This window comes from Ursus americanus, chromosome 11 (assembly GCF_024610735.1).
Source record: "Ursus americanus isolate L20-20 chromosome 11, mUrsAme1.1.p, whole genome shotgun sequence".
Lineage (NCBI taxonomy): Eukaryota > Metazoa > Chordata > Mammalia > Carnivora > Ursidae > Ursus > Ursus americanus.
Window position 1 is genome coordinate 51,665,798 of NC_142137.1, and position 25,463 is coordinate 51,691,260.

Here is a 25,463-nt window from a genome sequence, read left to right on the forward strand (position 1 = left end):
ATGTCTCTGCATGTCAAGTATCTGATTTAAAAAATGAAATATCTAGGGACTTAGCATCTCTGGGTCTGTGTCTGGGTTTGTAAAGGCAAAATGAGGTGATATGAATCAATTACATAATATTATGTAGAGAAAAATCCCTCATGGTAAGAAACGTGTGTTAGTTCAATGGTCTTCTCTGGCAGGATGAACTCTCTTGGATCATTGCTCTGTTTGTTTTCAAATATCACTATCCTGCCTGTTATGGTGCCAGGAATGGCTGCCTTCCACATTCTTCTTGTAATTAGGATTCTAATCCTGAAAATGTGTCTATCAGATTCTTAATGATCATCTTAAGATCACACTGCTGTACCCTCAGAGAACCAGTTTTGGAAAAAGAGAGTCTATCAGTGGAAAATTTTCAGGGAACTGAGTGGAGGTATCTTGATAATCATGTTGCATTTGCCCAACGCCATTTGCACTGGCTTTAGAAAATTTAATCTAAAGTGAATGCTCTGATGGGAGCAGTGTGTCTTTATGTGAAGAAGGTGGGTGGGAGCCCTCATACCCCTCTACCAGATGGTACAGTACCAGGGGTTCCCAATAAAAGCTGGCCTCTAACTTCAATAGGGCCCTTGCCATGGCCTAATAGAATGTAGACCCTCAATTCTTCCTCTCTGTGGGGAAAAATCAATCCTGTCGACACCTGGATTCTAGCCCTGTGAGACTGTTTGGGACTTCTGACCACCAGAACGGTAAGATAATGATGTCACTAAATTTGTCCTAGTTTGTTACAGCAGCAATAGGAAACTAATATGGGCAATTTTGCCTGGCTCTTTCTTCCATTAAAAAATATTAAAAATTATATTTTATGATTATGTTGGTAAAAAGATGTATTAATATCATATAGTAAAACACTCTTTGACCTAAAATTCCCTTTTTTTTCTGATTTTAAAAGAAATTAGAACATTTTTGTGGGTACCTTAACATATCATGGGCCAAGTATGCCTGATGGATAGGTTGGCTCTGCTAATGGGCATGTCTATCTAATCTTTCCCATCATTCACCACATTGGATTCAGCGAGCCAAGTGCATGCCAACTGGAGGATTTCAGAGATAAAGGCTACTTTTGTTTTGTTTTGTTTTTTGTCTAATCTCTTGCTGTTTGAATGGGGGAAACTTTTACACTGGATACCTATTTTGAGCAGGAAGAAATTATTCAAAGTGTCTCTCAAGTTACACGACTTCAGTATAGCCCCCCCTCCCCCCCCACTGTATCCACAATAAACCCACAATATTTCCTAGTTGAATGAAGACTCTGGTCAGTCCTGTTTCTTGGAATATTTTGCCTGATCAATATATCTTTATGTATGTTGCAAATACGAGACAGAATAGATTATGGTTAAATTTTGATGACAGATGAAATAATATAAATATTCCTTAACGCTTAAAGAACATCTACAGTTTGTGAAACACGTAGAGGTACACTATCCCTTTTGATGACAAATAAAATCATTTTCGATCTTAGGAGGAAAAATATTATATAATACATAAAAATAGCAATAGTAAGTGGTTTTAATTCAAGATAAGTTATTTGTCATTTATAATACTAAGAATGAGTAGTTATATCTGACTTCTGTCACTTTGGCCTATGCTCTCATGTGGAGGCAAAAATGTAAACCATAATTTGTACTCCTTAGTCATATATATTACTTTCCATGCTTGGCCTCTGTGAATAATGATATATTTCAAGCTTATGACCATAAGCGTTAATGCTGTGCATTGGAAATTACAACATACCTCATTAACTGTTTCCATTTCTCTGACAATTAGAAGCCAGAAAGGCATAATTTCTAGCTAAAAAGCAAAGTTAGGTTGAGGGAAGTTTGGAGGCACGATGAAGGAGCTTGTGGCCACAGGGCCTTGCTACTTACAGAGCTCATGAAGGTAAAAATTGTCACGCTCCTGAATTCTGATCCTAATTCAGGATTTGCAGAGTCTGCTCTAATTTGGCACCATTCTGGAAAAGGCTACATCGAAAAGATTTGTTTCTAGAGATTTTCAGGAAAGTAGCCAATTCAAACTGCTCAACTCTGTGAGATCATTCCTGGCCGGTAGCAAGTTCTTTCTGTCATCGTCGAGCTTGCTTGGGAGCAAAGAATATCTTCATACCTACTGCTTCTGAATCATACATGTGCTATCCACATGTGCCTCCGTACATCTACACCGGCACCCAGGTCTCTATACCAGCCTTTCACACCAAGTGTGTGAACTTACTCATAAGCCTGGAAGTGTCCCAGTCAGACCTGTTTAGTCCAGCTCTGAGAAAACAGAGAAGTAAGATAGACTGATACATTCCATCAAATTAATTCCTCATTTCACAGTTGAAGTTTTGACAGGATGTCTGGCCTCCAGTTGCAAGGAGAAGGCCTTCTTAGCCTGCTCAAGGCAACCAAATGAAGCTGCTGATTCTGTCATTAAGAAAAGTGAGTTGCCCTTCAGAGATTCTTTCTTCCAATGTTCTCCCATCTTGAGTTCTTCCCTGCCTGCCTCTGCTGAGGTGCCTTTTAAAAAGTCGACTTCATTCACGCTACACCTGCCACACCTCCAGGCCCCAGGATGCTTGCATCTGAGTTCCCAGCAGTCTTAAAGCCTTGCCAACAGCCGACAGAGGCATCCCACTGAGCCCTGGGTGGAGAGAAAGCCTTGCCTTGTGCAATAGTGACCCACTTGGCACAGGGGCAGAGCCATCCTGACGGGCTCCAGAGACTCCTCCATGGGTCCCCTGGGATCGGCCCGTAGAGAACAATTGCAAACAGTCACCCTGCCACAGCACAGGGTCATCAACAGAAACCCAAGGAAACAGGGCCCTGTCCCATGGCATATACTGAGTCATTCCTGGAGCATGATTTAGCAGCTGTCTGAAAAAAGAAAATACTGCTAGGACCTGAGCTGGGACCATGAGGTATAATGATGTCAAGTAGAAAAAAACAAGGGTGGGGGAGTGTCTGGGTGGTGCAGTCCGCTAAGCCACCGACTCTTAACTTGGTTCAGACTGTGATCTCATGGGTCCTGAGATCGAGCCCCAAGTGGGGCTCCATGCTCAGCAGGGAGTCTCCTTGCAAGATTCTCTCCCTCTGCCCTTCCCCCAGTCACTCTCGAGTTTTCTTCCCTCTCTTCCCCTCCCCTCACAAATAAATTAATAAATCTCTAAAAAAAAAAAAAGAAGAAGAAGAAGAAAAGAAAAAGAAAAAAACAAGGGTGGGTCTAATCTCCCCCCTGTCCCACCCCACCTCCCGCCCTGAGAAAATTATTCCAGCGTAAACTTTTCTTTTTAAATTTAGGATATCTTTGTGCAAGAAAAACTACTTTATTACTCAACATTAATAACCCTCACTTTGAACCTTAATTCTGAAAACCACAGAATTTAAAAAATGCTGTAAATAGCTGACATGGGCGTTCTTCCCCTGCTTTCAAAGGAATTGTTTTTGTAATTACTGTGCGGGGTGAAGTTGAATTGTCCCCCACCCCCTACAGTAAGCAGGACAGTGTAATGAGATATCTCAACGAAAAACATCCATCATATTCAGATTAATTAATAATGGAAAAGTTTCAGTGCATTCCTAATGCTTTTTTCAATCTTTTATTTTTTGAGTTGTTGGGTCTCTATTCTAGCTTGGAGTACAAGTAAATGCCTGACATATGGTCGAAGCCAAATTCCAAAATGTAGCAAAAACAGTGCCTGCATATTTGGCAGGAATTTAAACCAGTTCAGGTCAGTGTCTGTTTCTGCCCAAAGAAGAGTTTCTGCATTTACACTGGGCTAGGAAAATAACACGGGGAAACATGGGGAACAACAAGTAATATTGTAAGTTGCAGTGCCCGGCTGGCCAAAGGATAATGTTTAGAGCAACTCAGGGAATTACTGCCCAAGCTGCAATTTGGGTTTGCATAACATTTTGGGGGGCAGTGAGCAAGAGAGAGTGCGGACCGCATTGTCCTAGGGAAATTGCCTTCTCCCTTCTAAGGCTCTCACCTTGCAAATCACCCTCTCTTCGCAAAAGCACATCTTACTTGTTAACTCCTCCCCTGCTCGCTAACCTTTTCAATCATCCCCCTTCTTCATTTCAGAATGGCCTTTGGAACAAAGCAGCGTTTTAAAGCCTTTCCCACTAAAAGTTCGCCCCTCCCCCCGCTTTAAAGAGGCAGTGTGGGGGTAATTTTCTCTTTTTGTAAATTTGTTTTTCTGCAGTCGACTCTTCTGAAGCTGTCATTGTTTGGGGGTTGATGGATATTTCTTCAGAGATACCATCATATCGCTTGTTATTGTAACACTTATTGGCGATAAAGTTCAGACTAAAAATTAAGCAGCTGCAATGTAGCAGCACAAATTGGTTTAATGTAAGCAGTCAGGAGCAGCTGGCTGGCTCGGGACTCGAATTTAGCTGTGGGGGGAAGGGTTCTGTGACGCTGACAGTGTTTTTTTCCTCTACATAAACATTTTTGGCTGTTGCAGCTTTTGTGCTGATCATGTGACAGTGTCCCTAGGCAGATAATTTATTTCTGTGGCTTTCATGAGCAATCATTAACCTTCAGACACCGAGTTTGCTTTTTGCTTTGTGGCATTTGTTATTATTATTATTATTATTTTGTATACTAACTAGTTTAATTCAGAAAGTGTCAGGAGAAAATTACAACCAATTTATAATAGACTGCAATGCATAATACTTATGTTTCTATTAAAGCAGACCTTACTTACAAGAGCATTCTCATAGCTTAGCTGGTGTGTGCGGATCAGAATAATTATTTTCAGCATGGCTGTCCTGGGGACGCTACCTCAGTGTCCCCTTCTGACTGTCAGGCCGCTGCAAACTAGCCTTGCAGCTACTCCATTCGGAGATCAACCTTTGGCAGTCTCCATGTGCTCTGAGGAGGCTGGAGCCCTCAAGAGCTGTCCATGGGGCTGGGAACTGGGCTTTGGGGGTGGGCCCTGCTCGGGTCTCTTCTTCCCTCAACAACTGACACACCAGCCTTCAGTAAACAGTGTGGCCATTTGTATTGAGTAAGGAGCTAGAATTTATGGGGATTGCAAAACAAAGGAAATCAGAAACTGTGTCCTGCATAAATCAGAAGGGGGCGGGGGACAGAAAAGTATCATTTCTGACATCAACTAATCGTGCTGACCCTGTTTTCTGAATTTATCTGTTGTGTCCTGCTCAGATCTGTTTGTATTGCTCAGCCATTTCTGCCAACCAGTAATTCAGGAGTAAAATGCACAGGGTCAGCCTTTGGTGTCTATCATACATGATATCTTCAGACACTTTCAGAATGCCGATTATCTCATGGGTATTGTGTGGGCCCTGTTAGATATTCATTTATTCATTCTCTCATGGTGCAGGGTTGGTGGGGGAACACTCAGGACTACTTGCACAGAGGGATTTGATAAAGTGTATTTATAAACCTCAATGGACTGTTCAGTGCAAAATAAGAGGAAGAAATGTCCCCTTTTCTTTCTTATTCAGTTAAAATGGTTCAGTGATGAGAGCTGTTCTTAAATGATCCTAATATTTCGTAGGAATAGGTGTATGGGTTATAGTGTGTGGCATGAGAATTCTAATTTTTGAAATTTATGGTTAAGAGCTCAAAACATGATACAGTCATTCTTTGAACATTTGGAGGCACTGGCGATGGGCTAGGTGTTTATTGCACAGGCTGAAAGGGAGAAGGAGCTTGACCAAAATGATAGAAGTGAGACTGGGGAAGTGTTTGGGTGATCACTGATGTTGCATAAAATGAATGAAGGGACCAATAGGTGTAATTAACATCTGTGACACCCAGTGTTCTAGGAGTTACATTGTTGCTGAGGTGAGGGTGGGGCCGGGGGGGAGTGGGGTGTGGGGAAGATGTGAAAACTTCTTTGTCTTGCCTCAAGAGAGAGATTTCTTTCCCAAACATAGGGCCCCTCGTGTTCTGGACTTCTCCTTCCTACCTTTTCTTGCTCCCTGGATTCTAGCTCATGTGATTGGTACGGCCGCCTTGTGACTTTGGTGCTTTATCTGGTAAGTGGTTCACTTACTTAGCTGGGGACTTTTGTCTTCAAGGGCCCTTCCTCCGCACTGACGATCGTATTTTGTGACTGCACTGGTATAAAGATGAATATAATCCAGACTGGATTCATTTTTATGTATTCATTATTATTATATTCTTCTTCTCTTCTGATTTTAAGAGAAACTCAGGTGAAAGCATTTTCATACACGACTAAAAGCATTGCGGCCCCTGGGCACCTTATGTCCTGTGGGTAAGGGAGAAGGTGGCTGGGGGTTGGCACAAGTACATGACTGACCTTCACCCCAGGGGAACATAACTTGGGCGAGTACAAGTGCAAAACGTCACAGTGGAGTCTCTTTTCCTCAGGTTAAAGCATGCACAGTTCCTTCCGGACACTTCTTTGTCACAGGCTGTCCCGCTGGGTTCAGCTTTTGGGGGAGCACCCATTGTGGGGAGCTCACTTTTATCCTGCCCTCTGCCCCCAGACTGTGATACTCTCAAACTCCTTCCCAGCCCTTCTCGGCCTCCCTTTAACCCTATGTGCTTTTTCTGAGCCAGCATCCCCTTGGACCCTGTTCTGGAATGTACTCTCCTTTTTTGCACTGCGTATCCCTTAGTGCCAAGTTTTGCACATTCAGAATTCCTGCATTCGAGAGGCCTCTATGCACGCACTTTCTGCCTTGTACAAATGTGATCCAACAAGGCTGTCTCTGAGCCTTTCCTTTTGGAGTCAGCACGTCCTTGTTACTCTCAAATCAGCTTTGTCCTTTTACTCTTTGAAACCCCCTTAACTTGCCATTACTTTAACCCCACCTCACAATTAATGTCTGAGTGATCTTGGATAATTTATTCTTTAGCACTAGTTTTCTCATTTATACAGAATAGATTCATTATAGCCAATGATGTATTGAGTATGTACTGTGGGCCAAGTGTTGTGCTAGGGAATTTGCTGAGTGATTAATATGCATTCTCTCTTTCGAGCATGACAAAGACTTGTGAGGTATATACTGTCATTAATCCCATTTTATCGGTGGGGAAGCTGAGGCACAAAGAGATTTAATAAGTCACATTTTCCCAGATGGAATGTGATCACATCAGGATCCCAACCCAGGCAGTTGGATCCCAGAGCATAAGTTCTCAATCATCATGCTGTGCCACTCTTAGGCTATTCTGACACCTACCTCAAAGACTTATTGTGGTTCACTTATGTAGCAAACATATTCACATCTACTGTGTGCCAGGCATGCATTGGTACCTGTTTTTAGGAACCTTCCATTACTGCTCAAGGGACGGGTCTATCAGTTGGTGCATGCCAGGAACCTTTCAAGCAGCGCAGAAGATAAGGTAGACAGAGGCTGGGGGTAGATGAGAAGGTAGCTGGGAAGCCTTGTTAGAGAAGAAAAGAGTTAGACCTTAAAGAAAGGCTAAATTGTAGGTAAGGGACAAAGGGGCAGGGACTTTCCAGGCCAAAGCGAAGGTTAGGCAAGAGACCAGGTATTCTTCTGGTTTCAACCATAAGCTTTAAAATAGTCAACACCTGGCAGTTACAGTTTTGCTTAGAAACTTTGCCCCCTTCTCTGAGTGGGTAGTTACCAAATGATGACTTCAGGCAGGTAGAGAGCTAAGACCAAGAAGAGAGTCACAGAAGAAACAGGAGAGTAAGTCCAAGTGACATTGTGGGGGATAATGTCATTTATTGTTTTACTTATCCACTTTGTCATCATCATTTATTGAGTCCCATATTCTAAGCAGAAACTTCCTGTGAGATCAGGCATGAGAAAACAGCTCCTGTCCTCGAGATCTATCTATAGGGCAAAAGAATAGGAAAATCTAACAATTACCATCGGATGTGGTCAAGGTGGTTAGAAAAGTATGTACCAGATGCCGAGGGAGCCCTGAGGAAGGCGCTGCCTGCCTTCTCCTGTGTTTGGATCAGGGAACACTGTTGGAGGTGCCACTTGAGTTGTGTCTCAAAAGAGAAGTTGGTGTTCGGTAACTTAAAAAGGAAAGAACAGGGCAGCCTAGGCGGGGAGATCAACAGATGCAAACGAGTGAACTTGGGGAGCGGTGACTAATGCAAAGGAAGGACTCCAGCAGTTTGTTTTCACAGGAGCTTCGGTGCTCCCTGGGGAATTTGGAGTGGAGGTGTGGCTGTAGGCCTGGCGAGATCTCAGAGGTAGGGTTTCCAGCAGGGGAGAGTCACAGTCCATTCACAAGGGCAGGAGATGAAGGGCAGAAAAAAAGATGGAAGTAGGAAGACCAATTAGGAGACCACGGTGATCATTTTGGTACTAGGTGGTGAGAACCCCACCGGGGGTGGGGGGGCCTGAGGAGGGAATGCATTTATTTAGGCTGAGGGCTGACCGACTATGAATGGAGAGGAGGATGCCTGACCCCCAGGTTTCTGGGACTTTGAGCTTGTGGATAAGGTGGAGATTTAATATGAACTCAAGAGATACTTACAGTCAGTTCTCTGAATTTATGGCAGTTATGTTCTATAAAGTCGCTACACACCCTGAATTAGTGAATATTGAACCCTTGCCTCTAGGGGAAATATAGCGTTAGGTTCCTGGGAGCCTCTGGTCACAACATCAACTGATTAACATCTAGTCTTGTTTTTTGTGTGTGTGTTTCTGTTTAAGAACACTGCATTAGTTAGGGTTCTCCAAAGAAACAGAACCAACAGAAAAAATATATATATACACCTCCATATATATTTATGGAGATATACTATGGCTCACCCAATTATGCAGGTCAAGTCTCATGATTTGCATCTGCAAGCTGGAGACTCAGAAGAGTTGGTGGTGTAATTCTAGCGTGAGTCTGAAGGCCTAAGAACCAGGGGAATCTATGGAGTCAATTCCAGCCCAAGAGCAGAAGACCTAGCTCACATGTCAGGCAGGGGGAGAAAGTGCTGACTTCCTCCTTCTTCTGCCTTTTGTTCCATTCAGATCCTCAAGGGATCGGATGATGCCCACCCACGGCTGGGGAAGGCAATCCTTCTTCCAGTCTAAGGAACCAAATGTTGATCTCGTCCTGAAACACCCTCACAGACACGCCCAGAACTAATGTTTAATCTGGGCACCTGAAAGGGCAGTCAAATTGACACACAAAATTAACCATCACAGACACTCTATTCAATATATATTGTTGATTCATTAACATTGAAATTACAGCCAGTCACACTGTAACTCATGCCTGAACCAAGCTTACTAATACATGTATTTTCTCTGAGAGGCACATTATGGTCTTATGCTTAGCGGCAGTAGACAACACTTCAGCAGTGCGTTTGGGGTGTTCATTTTAAAAGTGAAATCCCCAGCAAAACACACACAAATGTGAAAAAGGTGGCACAAAATAGACTGCATGAACAACACTTGTTTCATGTATGAGAGCTTTAACATCCCCTCATTCTACCTCAGTGGGGATGTGTGGGTCCAGCATCTTAAATTTTTCTCCATTCTGCATGTGTCTGTGATAGACCGTGAAAACATCCCACGTGTTGATTTGGACGTTATAGATACATGGTAGCAAATAGACAAATTTGCAATTTGGAATCCGCGAATAATGAAGATCTATTGCATTCACTTAAGATTTGAAAATTTTGCTTATGAGGTGCCTTTAAGTCATGTAGTTGAAAGTCCTCAGAGATGCTGAGCTAGAAAATAGATACTTGAGATGCATCAGTGTTTAAATGGCTGAACCGTTCTGACTGTGTAAGAGATTATGGGAAGTACGAGATCATTTCAGTAGGGTCAAATAGATCATGGTGAAGGGTGGGGACGGAGGGACAGTGGCTGTTGTGATGCCAGGGTCAGAGCATAGGCAGCATGCTGGAGAACTCTGGATCCTCATGAAGTGAGCTCCTACTCGCTCTGCTTCCCTCTGTACCCTGCAGTGGAATTTGAAGTAAGTCGGGCTCTGGATGACATCCCTGAATGAGATGGGATTCAAAATCATCCCTGTACAAGTCACTTTCACAGTTAATGCTTCAAGGAGGCCAAAAAGTCTCACGGGGAGGATGGGGTGTGTGGGTCAGAACTTGGCAGTGAGCTCTTCGAAGAACGCATGCCCCATGATTTGGGCTGCTCTCTTGGTAGGGAAAGGTGTGTAGCAGCTCTGTCCTGGATCCCTTGGACCCCCTTCGTATACTACACAACTTCTTTGAGACATCGGGCTTCAGAGAGCCACACTTTGGGGCCAGACATCGTACCCTGATGTTTTTCTCAGTTATAAGCTGCTGATATTTCCCCCAAATCCTATCCTTCTCTGCAAACCCTATCTATTCCTCACGTGTCTGGTGGCCCTTTTGTCTGAGCCTGTCTTTTTTTCCACCATAACCCCATTCTCACAGACCCAGCTACATAAGCTAAAAGGGTTAAGGCTTTTTTTTTTTTTTTTAAGATTTTGTTTATTTATTTGAGAGAGAGAGCAAGTGTGCACGCACGAGCAGCGGGAGGGGCAGAGGGAGCCCAATGCGGGGCTTGATCCTAGGACCCTGAGACCATGACCTGAGCTGAAGGCAGTCACTTAACCTACTGAGCCACCCAGGATCCCCACTAAGACTTTTTAAAAAATGAGTTAGATTTGGCGGGGCGCCTGGGTGGCACAGCGGTTAAGCGTCTGCCTTGGGCTCAGGGCGTGATCCCGGCGTTATGGGATCAAGCCCCACATCAGGCTCCTCCGCTAGGAGCCTGCTTCTTCCCCTCCCACTCCCCCTGCTTGTGTTCCCTCTCTCGCTGGCTGTCTCTCTCTCTGTCAAATAAATAAATAAATAAATCTTAAAAATAAATAAATAAATAAATAAATAAATAAATAAATAAATAAATAAATAAATAAATAAATAATGAGTTAGATTTGGGACCCAACCATTTAATATTCCCCCCATGCTATGTGTTAGGCACTGGGCTAACAGCTACATATATAGTGACGAATGGACTAGGTATGGTCCCTGTGCTCCCATACCTTACAGTGTAGGAACTATGGTACAGTGAGAGGCAGACTGGAGCCAGACACCAGGGTTCAAGTCCTGGTTGGGCCACCATTTGTAGATGTAACATTGGACAAGTCACTTTAGCTCTCAGAAACTCCTCCCCCGTTTGTAAAACATCGGGCTTTTATTTCTAAATTATTTCCTGGCCTTTTACATTCAATGATTCTATAAAGTAAAATACTCTCACGTTGTGTTATAGGAGGGTGGCAAATGTTATCAAACTTGATTGTTGTAGGGACGCAAGACCTAATAGAGATTATCTAAATTGCTGACAGCTTTGAGCCACCTACACTCTATGTATATCCCCTGCAGAAAGTATAGGGTGATTGTCAATGCTTACCATGCAACAATTGCACCCTGAAGTCTTTGGATTCTGTAGAGGGATTTACTGAATAGAAGGGAAGATGCCAGCCTTGGGGAAAGGATTTGATAATACCTTGCACGATTTAACACCAGCTGGAGAGTGGATCCTCCACTTCCCATTGTTATGCTCCGGTTTAGTGGAATGACTCCATTTGAAAGCCACCGCTGTGCCTTTGTGAGCAGTGGCAGGAGCTCACGTATTGTTCAGGGTCCCCAAGAACATCTTAGAGAAACCAGGAGACCACATTCGAAATACAAAAGTTGAGTTACTTTACCAGAGGCAAACACAGCATGGAAATCTGTTGCGTGTGCAGTAATTTCTGACAATCAACTCTCTGCCTTCTCAGATACAGATCTATGGAAAGCATGAAGCGAAGCATGAATCCAAATAAAAACTGTTTTTCAAATAAATATTAGGTAATATTCCAGGGGAGGCTGATGGTTCTTCTACTGTGCAATGCCCATGTATGGTTCAGTCTTTCCCTATTAGCAGAAGGAAGCTTAGAGAGATGTTATATAAGTGTTTTGCTACATTCCACTATGTCTAGGGTAAATAAATAGCCTTCTTCAAAGGATGTTTTTTAAGGAAAGAAAATACCCATCACAAAAGAACCCTCTTTTGTTTGTTTTATGGCTGAAGGATGGCTTTATTTAAATTAACAACCCCTTGTGATATGGGGTGGGAAACGGGGTGAATCCACTGGGCAAGGCAGGGTAGCTGGTCTTGGCTTTGCCCTTGATTGGCTTTTTGACCTTAGACATGAGAATACATTTATCTAGCACTTTCTTTGAATTTGAAGTGCAAATAGCAGTAATTTCTATACCTTTTTCTTAGCTTGCCTGTTGATTAATCGGGGTAAATCACATGGAGTTCTCCAGGAGACAGGCTTGCTTTTAGTATAAGCCCACTGAGTAATACTCATTGAGTCACTAGTGTATTTAGAACTGTGATCAGAACTGAATTGATCCGCTAAAATATGTGAGACGTTTAGACACCTGGGAATACCTGATCATTATAAAATGTGGCCAGCATTTTAAAGAAATAGCTGTAAATACTTTTCTGACTTTAGAAACCCTGGTAACTTACATGAAAGAGAAGGCATTCAAGTTCCTCGACATTCTCTTCTGACTGCTTTCCATAGTAGTAAACTCTTCCTTCTTCTGTTCTTTCTTGTCTTCTGCTTCCTACCCCTGCAGCCTTTTGTTCTTCTTTACTCGGGGGTTCCTCTCTTACTCACAAGCGCGTGGAATCAGTACTTTAAAACTTAGGGCCAACAGAGGCTGTGGGAGTCAGGTGACACGGTCTTTTGTTGGGAATGGCAGAAAGATTATATTACAGTGGTCTAGTTCCCCAAGGAAAAGAGGCTTTTACCATCGAACAGTTCAGCTGATTAAGGAAGAGCCAGGACTGAGGGTCCTGTCTGAAGAGATAACAAACAAAACCCCAAAATGAACGCCATCTAAAACGCCAAGACACTGTAAACAGTCTACTATCAAAGCCACAGCACTCAGGAAATGCGGAGATAGTGTGGTTTCCATTATTGGTGTTAGCATTATTTTATAAAATGTATGGGGTACATATGATAAGGTCCACACGTAAAACTGGCTCTCTTGTGATTTGGCAGATGAATTCTGCTAAATTTAAGGAGAAGTCGGGTGGAAACAGAAACAATGGAGTAAATGTAAGGAACACACACGATCACTGAGTTGAGAAAAGCAGCCCATTGTGAACAATTAAATGAAATAAGGCCGAATCACATGGATTTGCTTTTCAAGTGACATGGAATTATTTTCTTTTACTGTTATCAATTCAATTTATTTCACTTCTTTTAACAAACCTTTTAAGGTTTAAATGATCCTCTCCTTCAAATGTCCCCTCATGTTTGGTCCTCTTTCAAGGCTCTTCTACTGGGTCAGGGCCTCTTTTCAGGCGTCCCAACACTTGCAGGCAAGCTAATCCTCTCCCATGAGGGACTCTGAGCTTTTCGCTCAGCCCACTACTGTAGCAGGTACTGTAGAGCACGTGTCCAATGATATGCTCCTTGCCATCAGGAGGCCCTCTTTGAAGTTAGTGGTCCCTTCTGAGTTGTCTTCACTCTCTGTACTAGCTACCCTTCCCCAGCACCGGCCCCTCTTCATGTGACTGTTGACTTCCTCTTCTGGCTGAACTGTAAGCTCCTGGAGGACGAATGCTCTCTCCTTCACCTTGTATTCATAACATTTACTGTGATGATTGATCCTTACTGAAATAAATATTCCACAGGGCGCCTGGGTCGCTCAGTTGGTTAAGCGTCCGTCTTTATCTCAGGTCATGATCCCAGGGTCCTGGGATGAGTCTTATGTCCCACTCCCTGCTCAGTGGGAAGTCTGCTTCTCCCTCTGCCTGCTGCTCTGCCTGCTTGTGCACACTCTCTCTCTGTCAAATAAATAAATAAAATCTTTTTTTGTTGTTTTTTTTATAATAATTTTTTATTATGTTATGTTAGTCACCATACAGTGTATCCTTAGTTTTTGATGTAATGTTCCATGATTCATTACTTGCATATAACACCCAGTGCACCATGCAATACGTGCCCTCCTTAATACCCATCACCGGCCTAGCCTGGTCACCCACCCCCGCCCCTCTGAAGCCCTCAGTTTGTTTCCCAGAGTCCATAGTCTCTCATGGTTCACTGCCCCTTCTCTATACCTCCCCCTTCATCTTTCCTTCTTCCTCCTACCGATCTCCCTGCTATTTCTTATGTTCCATAAATGAGTGAAACCATATGATAATTGTCTTTCTCTGCTTGACTTATTTCACTTAGCATAATCTCCTCCAGTCCCGTCCATGTTGCTGCAAATGTTGGTAATTGTTCTTTCTGATGATGGCTGAGTAATATTCCATTGTACATATGGACCACATCTTCTTAATCCAGTCATCTGTTGAAGGGCATCTCGAGGGGCGCCTGGGTGGCTCAGTCGTTGAACATCTGCCTTCAGCTCAGGGTGTGATCTCAGCATTCTGGGATTGAGCCCTGCATCAGGCTCCTCCGCTGGGAGCCTGCTTCTTCCTCTCCCACTCCCCCTGCTTGTGTTCCCTCTCTCACTGGCTGTCTCTCTATCAAATAAATAAATAAAATCTTAAAAAAAAAATGAAGGGCATCTCAGCTCCTTCCACAATAAATAAATAAAATCTTTAAAAAAATTAAATATTTCACTGTCAAACCAAAAATGTGTTTTTTTTTTTAGAATTGTTTACAAAGTAAGCAACGTTTTAAAAACCTGCATGTTAAGCTTTCAATCAAATTTATCTCTGAATTGCATTCTAAATTGCAAATAGTCCTGTCCTTCTGCTGCTGGTAGCACCGAAGATTCCTTCATTTCCTTACACATGGTGTCCCCTCTGCCTGGAACCCTCCACCCATGTCTTCTTGGCTAACTCCTCCCTATACTTTCCATCCCAGCTGGTCTCTGCTTCTTTTCTGTTATCTCCTCTTTGCTCCTGCCCACCCAGTCTCAAACAACTTCCCCTAAAATAATCACTCATCACACCCTGATTTTTCCTTAACAGCATTATTGAAAAGTATAAGACAAAAAAGAAAAAGTATAAGAGATACATTTCTTTGATGGTTTGTTTCTTCGACTAGATTATTCTCTACATGTGAATAGACAATTTATATATTTAGTTCAGGATTATATTTCTAGCACCTAGCTCAGTGTGTGTATGCAACTAATATTTGTAAAATTACGATTTTTCTTTTGCTTTTTCTACTGTGTGTTAAAGTTACTGTAGGAATACATAGACAAATAAGATATTGTTTCTAACCTTAAGGGGAAATCTATGTCTCCGATGCCTTTCAGTTGAAAAAGACACATGATGTTGGGGATTAGGAAGAATGCAAAGCTCTAGAAAGTGAGTATTGGAATGTTTTCTTACCATGAAATATATAATAGTTGTACATTTGTTAAAGATTGATTAAGAAAATTCACGGTGATAGAAAACTACATATTTATTCAGTAATGTGATTAAATAAGTTTATGTGTTGTGAATCAGAGCATTACATTAATTTGAGGGATTGTGGTATATATGGGGAGAGATACATACTATCACTTTCTGCTAAATTTAAAGTTTGGTAGCTACATACATATATCAGTCGCCCTGCAATAACAGCACCAGGGTCCCCAGACTTTGGTTTCTGGGTATCTAGGGTTCAAGATGAGGAAATCAGTGCCTTCAGGGATATTGCCAGGAGAAGAGGAAAGTCCCAGAGTGTTTGTGGCAGGGTATCCATTCAGAGATTTGCCAAGTGCTAGTCCTCTTGGCACTGACATTTAAGTATGCCCCTCAGTTTGGCATTTAAAAACATTTTTTTTCATCTTCCTTTTCAAGGCTATCTCTATTAATTTACTCTTTAAATAACCAGCAGTTGTTTGGTATGTATTTGGGGATGCCCATGTTTAGTTAAAAAGACACTGTTCTCCTCTATTTTCCTTAAGCTGTGATAGACGGTATAGAAATAAACATTTTGAGAGTACAGCAAGCCAAGGTGTTATGTAATAGGTAGAAGCAAACCCATAAATCATCAAAAAATGCATAAATATTTATAGCATGTAGCTGTTTAGGGTATTGAAATAAAAAAAAAAGTACTGTCACCTTTCTTTTAAAATTTTAGTCAGGAAATCTTGAGGTAAAGCAAAGAGACCTTGTAGGCAATGAAGCTGATGTAACAGCTAACACTTAACGTTGAGCTAAAATGTGTCAGATACCATCCTAAGTGATGTGTAGATATTAATTCATTTAATCTTTATACCAACTGTAGTGGATGCTGTAGTGTGGCCAACAGATCTCCCCTCTAGGACAAGGCGTCTGTTCTCTCATTTCCTGAGGGGTGGTTTGCTGTCCAGGGATAGCCTACATCCAGCCATTGGTCCATTCAGGGGGACAAAGGTCCAGTTGACTTGCCTCAGTTGAGGAGACGTCTGCAGGGCCATCCTAGCTCCAGAGCTCTTTGTAGGAACAGCTAAGGCTCTGTTTCTACTGTGTTCCAGTTCCACTCCACCCTCTCCTCAAACTCCTTCCCTCCCTGCCTTTCTGATGTTTTTCCTGAGAGAACTCCCTGCACACATTTCTATCTCAGAATCTGTTTCCTAGGGAATCAGACAGTCACACCAACTTCATAATTTTTCTCATTGGATTGGTGAGGAAACTGGGGCCCAGAGGAGGAGTAATTAGCCTATCGTGACATAGTAAGGATTCAGACCCTAGTAGCCCAGCTCTGGAACGAGTATTTTTGGCCACTATGTTCTGTCTTAAAATAGGACGAGGGTAACAGATGGGTTCTGCCTGTTCTGGTTCTGCCTGCGTCTCAGGTTTAATCTTGCTTTGTGTCCTCTCACCTTCTCCTCTTTCAGTCATGCTGGCCTGCCTGTAGTCCCCGTTACTGGTCCTGCATGAGGGAGCGAATTCCTCAGGCAGGGGGATTGGGATATTAGGATGGAGGCTGGAGATGATTAGCATCTTAGAGGAGGACTTTGACCACAGCAAAGAGAAGAAAGAGTAAAATGTGACTGATATTATGGTTAGTAAATAATAATTTATGAAATGTAAATCTGAGGTTCTCAGCTTGGGGCAAGGCGTTTTGTGCTCAGCACCGTATTAAGTTCTTATTGTAAGGCATACAGGAGATAATGTATGCAGCCTTTGAAATTTATAATCATTTTGGGATGAGAAAAACACTGGATAAGAAAGAACAAGAGAACGACACAAGGTAATATCTGATCAAGAGCAAGATAATGTGACATACTCTAAATACGTTTGTGAGACTCTTTAGATGAAATGAGGGAACTTCAGCTACAGGAAATATTATGAAAATGAAATTAATTACTAAGAGTTAATGATGAGTTTGTATTGCATCCTCGTAAGTTGAAAGGAGAAGGAAGATCATTCTTGGCAGGGAAACAGATGGGATCATGTAAAGAGAGGCATTGTCTTATTTAATCTCCCATTTCTCTGAGATGAGTGCGTAATCAGAATTTAAGAGAAAGTGGAGGTACAGAGACATAGGGTAGCTTGCTGGTACTGGCCAAACTGGTGAGCTGGGGAGCCGGGACCTGAACTCAGACAAGCTGCTTCCAGAGTGCACGACCTTAATCACCATCCTTTGGAGCACAGGGTTTGCGGTGGACCAGGTGGGTCAGGTTGTGAGGATGTTAAAACTGCAGGCTGCAAGAGTTCAGAGAGCTCCGTTAGGCGATCGAAGACCTTCATAATCAGGGAAAAGCATGGGTTCGGACGGCAAACCGATGAGCGTTCTCATTCAGCGCCAGGCATTACTGGAAGAGTTGCTTAGCCATTTTAAGGCCCAGTGTTCTCTATGATAAAAATGGGAATGACAAAACGTAACTCTCAAGGTCGTAGAGGGGACTAAATATGACGTCTGTAAAGCACTGTGTGTAGCACCTAGCATGATTGTCGCAGGCACTCAGCTAGTAGATGGCAGTTGCTGTTGTGTCCGCGTAGATTATTAAACGTGGCCGGAGGTGCCTGGACAAGATGGGACCAGAAGACAAAATACTGAAAATGGAATTTTAGGAGGAGAGAGATGGTGCACAGCGTATGATGGGCTGAAAAAGGATGGGATGTGGGGGAGGGAGTTGGATGCAGGTAAATTGAATACCACAAATTAGGATTTGCCAGTAGGAGAAGGATACATGCAGCTGGGCACTGGTTGCAGAAGTATAGAGGAAGGGGGAGACGGAACGATACCGTAGAGGGAGAGATGGTAAGATACTGTACCTCGAAGAGAAGAGGCAGTGGAAAAGAGCTAAAGGGAAAAATGGGGAAATTGAGGGAGATGCAGTAGTTGGGAACACGGTGATAAATGCTGACGTTGAAGTGAAGTGACAGATGCGAACATCATTGAGAAGAATCCGAACCGTGGAATAATAAAAGGAATTAAGAAAGCAAACGGTCCCACTAATTTTGATCTCGAGAGGTGGAATTTCTGCTTTGTAATCTTTCTGGCTAAAATTTTGAGGGCAAGAGAGTCAAGAAATGTGACTGCCTAGAACTGGGGCCATCCTTGCATAAAAGGGAGCTGAAGTGTTAGGAATGGGTGAAATTGGGTTTCTTAAGGGACAAGATAGAGTGACACATGCAGATCAGAGGAGGGGTAGATCCTGCTTGCTTATAAACCAGATCCCTTCCTATGTGGGTTCGGTGGTATTCTTCCTCTGAAACCTACCAATTCTAAGACTGACTCAGTGATTTTTCAGATTTTCACTTGAGGACATTTTAGAATAAAATTTCAAGACCACTGTGTTTCTTCTGTTCTTTTACTTTAAGAGCAACACGATGGAATGCCTTGCCAACACCAAAGGGTTCAGAAGAACTATTTCTGTTTTTCCAAAGGGCTTAATAAGGAAGCAGCTTATTCTCTCTGAGGAAAATGACACTTTGCAGAGGCCAAATATATTTCTGTAAATTGTGAAGGATAATAATATTGTTCCAATTAAGCTCTTCATACTCACAGTATAGAGGCCAATCTGACCTTATACAAATAGGACAGTAGGAGAAAAAAGATGCTCCTGTCAAAAATGCTCTCACCTGGAGGATAAATGTCACAAATAAGCAGTTGCCAAAAAACTCTAGAGAAGCTAGAAGCATCATTTTATTTTTCTAAAAAGATGAATAAATGAATTTGTAAATTGAGAAACTGTAGGGAGCTGGAATAAGGGAATTCGAATGTATCAGCCATGCTGAGCCAAGTGGCCTTTCTCAGAGTCTAGAATTTCTTATTTTCCAATAACAAAGCCTCAAATCCCTCAGGCAAACGGTCCTAGAAAAAATTTTTCATTATCGGCTCATTAGATGAATTTAACTCTGAGCTCTTGAAATGTATTTGTTTTACTGAGTATTAGTGATGCCTTCTAGAAGGTTTCCTCATTTTTTTCTGCCCTAAAGATGGTGAGGGTCAGGTTCTGATAAAGGTCCATCTTTTTTTTCCTTTTTGCAGACTTATAAAGAAAGATGGAGAACAAAAACCCCAGGAGAAGACTTTCCTTAGTCTATCTGTGAGCCATAATGTTGTCTATTTATGTGTTTTTAAAATATACAGTGGAAAATTATTTTTATAGTCAGTGAAATATATTAGCGGTGTGAAGAAGGAGGAACTCGCTACCGTACTTAAAATTCAATTAGCTTGGCTGCAGGCTTGGCGTAAGATTAGCTTGCATAGTGATTTTTTTCTCTCCTTAAATGCTCACATTTTATTCTCAACCATTAATATAAATGTTCACCATGAAGGATCAATAAATGCCCTGGAAACTTTTTTTTTTAATTAGAGAAATTTCGCCTGTTTAAGGAAACAAATGTACTTGGGGAAGAAATATACTATAATCTCATGCCCATTAACCAGGCATGTACTCATGCTACCTGTGGCTCTTTTGGGAAAACCTCTCATTTGAAATTCCTAATTTCTGTTCTGTAACATGTTGTACAATATTTGACTTTAGAGGGCAGTTGAATGGCTTTTTTGGTGGGTGATTGCAAAGTGTGCCAGTCAAGTCCATGGTGGTAAAAGCATTGACCCAGCATCATACAAGGGAATCTTCCTGAGTGACACCCTCGAACCACAGCAGTTTCTCATTGGGGATTTACCCCTCCAGTTTCTCTTATCTTCCAGGGCAGAAGCTCCAAGATGGCCTTTCCAATGGTCTAGATTCTCTTACGCTTGGGTTAATTAGGAATCTACCAGTCCAAATGTTTAATCCACAGAATTCATTTTAAAAGTGACATCTTATAGGGAGCCCTGTGGAACAAGGAACTTATGGGGATGGTGGTGGTGAGGGGCATATGGGGTGAGGAGCTGGGGAGAATAGTGTTAATCTTTTGCTGATTCTTTTTTTTTTTTTTTCACAGTCTTGAGGTCTTTAATTTTTTTTTTTTACATTTATCATGCCATGAATTCATAGGGAATGGATTCCAGCAGCTCAGTCTCCTTTCCATCCATTCCCCCAAAGTGTGCTTCTCTGGGTGGAGCAGGCTGGTGCTTCCGTTGACCCCAAGTAGCTTTCTCTTTGGCTTCCTTCTTTTTCTGATCATTTTCCTTCATGCTTTTCAGAAAGCTGTCTCGGCTCTTTGAGTGGTTAATATGCTCAAAACTTACGTTAGTTCTCCTGGCAAGAATCTTGCTCTTAACTTGTTTGTTTGTTTGCAACACTGCCAACAACATGCTGGGTGACACTGTAGACTCTTCCAGTTTTGCCGTGCTAACAATTGAGGGACATTCCTTCTTGAACAATGCCCATTCCCCTGATGTCCACAATATCCCTTTCTTGTAACAGGATTTGCATGTATGTGGCCAAAGGAACAACTCCACGTTCCCTAAAAGGCTGAGAGAACATATAGCAGGTACCTCTCCTCTTTCCCTTTGTGTTGGTCATTTTGGCAAATTACTGGAAAACGGCGGTTCTGGCCAAAAGGCCCTTTAGCTGATTCTAAGGCCACCTGGGACTGTTGTGTATTACTGTTGTCTGTGAGGAAGAGAGGGAAGACATCACCCAGATTCTTCTTATCTCATGAGTTTCTGTTCATGAAACAAGAAGAATGATTCCAACTCTGAGAACAGCCTTTCCCCCCAAGGCACTATGTTAGGAATGGGACTAAATCTTGTTTCTCCATCTACCTGTGCGTGCGCAGAGTCTCTTATGCTGGAATAAATTAGCAGCACTCCTGTCTTAACTCAGTGTCCAACACTGTATGAAAAATGACCTGCTCTTACAGAGAATAACTAAGCTCACACAGGTGATATATTTCATTTTTGGAGAAACTAAAAAGCAATTTCTTATTAGAAGCCCAATATTTTTGTGAAGGTTGAATCCGATGCTACTTAAGAAAACTTCTAGCTGTTGAAATGTAGAATGAGGAGAAGAGTCAAATCCAGGAAGATCCCTTTTCTCTAGCACCTATTTATTTTCACTATATTATGAATTAGGTAGTTCTGTTTGCTTTAAGCTTTTGTGTTCTGTTTTGTTTTTCTGACTTGGTTCTCCTCTGATGATGTGAGTTCTGTCAAACCTGACCACCCTCCTCTTTTCTTACCTGTTTTTCATTCCCATCTTTGCTGGTGTAAAGGCAGCTTCATTCTCACAGATATCTGTTCTTAATTTGTGCACTTACTTATTTAGCAATTTGGTGAAGAAATGTTGATATTTTCTTATACTGTTTTACCTCTTCTGTCACTTATGTGGTCTTTTGTTATTGTCTACACTTTCTTGTTGATGTTCTTTTCAGATGAAAATGTCCAAAGATTACATGAGCTTTTTACCTAGTCCTTGCTTAAGTTTTTAAGTGTTTTTAAAGAAGAATTTATTGTTTGTTTGTTTGTTTGTTTGTTTGTTTGTTTGTTTTGAGAGGGAAAGAGGTAGGGTATGGGGCAAGGGGAGAGAGAGAGAGAGAGAATCTTAAGCAGGCTCCATGCCCAGTGTGGAGTTGGCATGGGGCTTGATCTCATGACTCTGAGATCATGACCTGAGCTGATAGCAAGAGTCGGACGCTTAACTGACTAAGCCATCCTTGTCCCCCAAGAATTTATTGTTTTAATTTCATTAAAAACATTTGTTTGAAAAATAAGCAAAATTATAATTACTTGTTGAAAACATTTCAAAAATACAAAAGTATAATACAGGGCACAAAGTGAAATTCTTTTTATATCGCTTAATCCCACTCCCCAGAGCTAACAGTTTGGCATATATGCTTCCAGGTATTTTTCTATGTCTTTACAAATTTACCTTTATATCTATCTATTTATCCATCTATCTGTCTTTCAACCAATCAGCCATCCATCCATCTATCCATCTAGCTATCCATATTTTCTTAAAACAAATGAAATATACTATAATCAGTCAATTCTCATTATTTGCAATAGTTATATTCTATAAAATTGCTCTAAACACTAAATTAGTGAATACTGAACCGTTGCTCCTAGAGGAAATTCAGAGTTAGGTTCCTGTGAGCCTCTGGTCATAACATTTTCATCAACTGATCAACAAAAAACCTGTTTTGTATGTATTTCTGTCTAAAGACACCTTATTCGTTATATATTATTAACTCTTTAATACTGAACTCATAGCCAACAACACTATAACTCAGGTCTGAACAAAGCTCATCTAACAGACATATTTTCTCTGTAAGGTACATTATGGACTTCTTGTGCTTAAGAACAGCAGACAGCACTTAAGCACAACTTAGGGAGCCATTTTAAATGGCAAAATCAGGGCCTCCAGGTGGTTCAGTTGGTTAAGCTTCTGCCGTTGGCTCAGGTCATGATCTTGGAGTCCTGCAATCGAGTCCAGTGTCGAGCTCCCTGTTAGCAGGGAGCCTGCTTCTCCCTCTCCCTCTGCACCGCCCCCCCCCACTTGTGTTCTCACTCTTTCTCAAATAAATAAATAAAATCTTAAAAAAAAATAAACAAAAATCAAATGCAAAAAAATGTAGCACTAAATAGACCATGAGAAGGACATGTGTTTGTAAAGTGAGAGCTGAAATAAGACAGAGCATCACCTTGTTCAGCCTTAGCTGGAAACATGCACATTACGTGATTCAAAATTTTCACTGCTTTGTGCGTATCTGTGAATGACTGCCAGTGCACCGTGAGCATTGATTTTTGGGTTACAAATACATTTTAATGGTTAGGCAAATTCACAAATATGAAATCTGTAAATAATGATGATTGACTGTGTATCTCTCTACAATGTGTTTTTCTTTCCCTATTCAACAATAATTTATAGACATCCTTCCATGCACCTCACGTTTGTTGAGAACCTACCAGGCACTGTGCTTAGTGCTCAGATACTACGCTGAACAAAACAGTACAGAATCTGTGTTCCTAAGGCTTAAGTCCATTAGGAATAGATAATGTAATGCTAGGTAGTTGTAAGTGTTCTGAAGAAAAATAGAACGGTAGAGAATGACAAAGAGGGTGGTCAGCTACAGTGGTTAGGGAAAACTTTCTGATGACGTGACATTTGAACAAGATTTGAATGACTTAATAGAATCAGCTAACTAGATCAAGAAACAAATGAAGATTATGCTTTAGGGCTGCTCACCCTGTAGTTCCTGGGAGGGGTTCTAGTGGTGGCCTTTTGTCTCTGTAAAATTGGACAATAGGATATTTTAACTGCAGTCAGATAAGACCACTGCCACTTTCCTCTCTGACTTGCCTTCTGCCATTCTTTTTCTTAAGTTGGGTGTTGTTAGCAATGAACATTTTTGGGAATTGGCTAAGGCCATGGTGTATTGTTCAGTGTTTAGCAATGGACTCTCAGGAAATGAAAGCCCTAGTTTGTAGCACTTCTTACTTTCTGTGGTGTAGATACTCCCACCAAAGCCAATTTTAAGCTATCAGCGTGAGGTCACAGGAAATGGAGTGGGAAGAGATACACACTAGCATACCATTACATAGTATTTCCACCATACAGATATAATAGATGTAATTTCAAGAACGTAAGTTAACATGTTCCTTTGAACTTGCATTTTCTATAAAGTGGTAGTTAAATATAGACCCTTGGTCAGATTAAGTTTTTTTTTTTTTGACAATGTTATTGGTACTATCACATGCATCCATCAGGAGATCCATAATATATGTAGTCTTGCCTTAAATAATTTGAGTATTTGCCAGCCTGAAGGGCAAAGGACAGCTCTAAGTAATTTATTGAACATTCTTCTGGAATAGTGAATCTATTAAAAACAAGTAAGAATAACTTGCTTTTGTTGGAATGACCATAATCTTTTCAAGAAGCAGCATTACTTACCACAGTGATTCCAACTGGAACATTGGCAGTACATGTAGAGTAGATGATGTGATTTCTAGTCATTGGTGAATGAGTGAACAATTTAATCTTTTGTGTTGATCAATGTTGAGGTTAAAGGGTTGAAGCTATTACTTATAGGTTTTTTGATTTTTAAGGTAAAAGAAAAAGTACTGCGTTTCCTTGTGCTAAAGGCAAGAAAAACTGATAAGGGTACGGAGGGATGCTTTTTGAACAGTGTTTTCGCCCTTTCGGCTACCTATGGGATCTTCTCTCTGGTTTGGCCTTAATGTCATCATGAGTACAATTTTTGGCCTCAGACATTTAAGTTGCTGGGAGTCCCATTCTCCCCTTCAGCCTGTGCCCTCCTGAGGTGTTACTGACCCGTCCATCTGTGGCTCTACTCTGGTTGATAACTCTCAAAGTAGACAGTCTTTTCTCCTTTGCTTCCAGAATTAACACCACCACCTCCTACTCCCAACCCCCCCCCAACAAATACACATAAACCAGCACATTCTCATTCTTCTGCTGTCACAGATTACTCTAACTCTGATGTCAAAGTTCCATGGGCCTTATATGAGGGACCTCTGATATAATATGAAGAAATGAAGGTCAGGAAGAGTATCCAGCTTCAAGGGATGAATCTGAAAGGAATGAGGAAAGATCTGAGTGTCTTAAGAATCGATCTGGGATCATCCAACACCCGCGACATGGGCCCAAACACAAAGTAAATATCCAAGAGACACAGGAAGAATAATGACTGAGTAAGCCAAGTGACTTTTTTCTTACTGACTCTGGGGTCAAGTTTACAAAAACCTTATGCCAATTCTATGAAGATGTTTAGGGTTCTGTAAACTTCCGGCATTTCACCCAATGGATGTGATTCCAAGTCTCACTTGTTGGTTGGGAATATTGGAAAGGGGCAGTGAGCCTGTTAAATTGGGCTCTCAGGGCCTCTGAGGGCAGCAGAGCACTGTGTGACCACTGCAAGCAACAGGAGTAGGGGAGAGCTCACACCCTGCACCCGTTGGCCCAGTGTTACCCATATCTGAGTCAACTCTCCAAGTCCCCATCTGTCAGCATTTTAGCTCTATTATACTTGGAGGTAGCAAGTAATTTTCGAGGTGCACACTAATGATCTATAGCATGCTCACAATGGCTGGGCCCAAGGACATCCTCCAAATTATTCTTTACTGTCAATTAAACCCAGAACCTAGAGTATAGGCATTAGTTGGCCACTACTAGTACTTGGCCCAGAGCGCTTCAGAACATTCTTAATAGCCTGTGTCCTCTC

General features: G+C 41.7%; 1 pseudogene; it reads right to left on the bottom strand.

Annotated features, from left to right (window-relative positions):
• Nucleotides 1-20,313: 20,313 nt before the first annotated feature.
• Nucleotides 20,314-20,821, bottom strand: LOC123800437 (large ribosomal subunit protein eL21 pseudogene; annotated as a pseudogene).
• Between the last annotated feature and the right edge of the window lie 4,642 nt (nucleotides 20,822-25,463).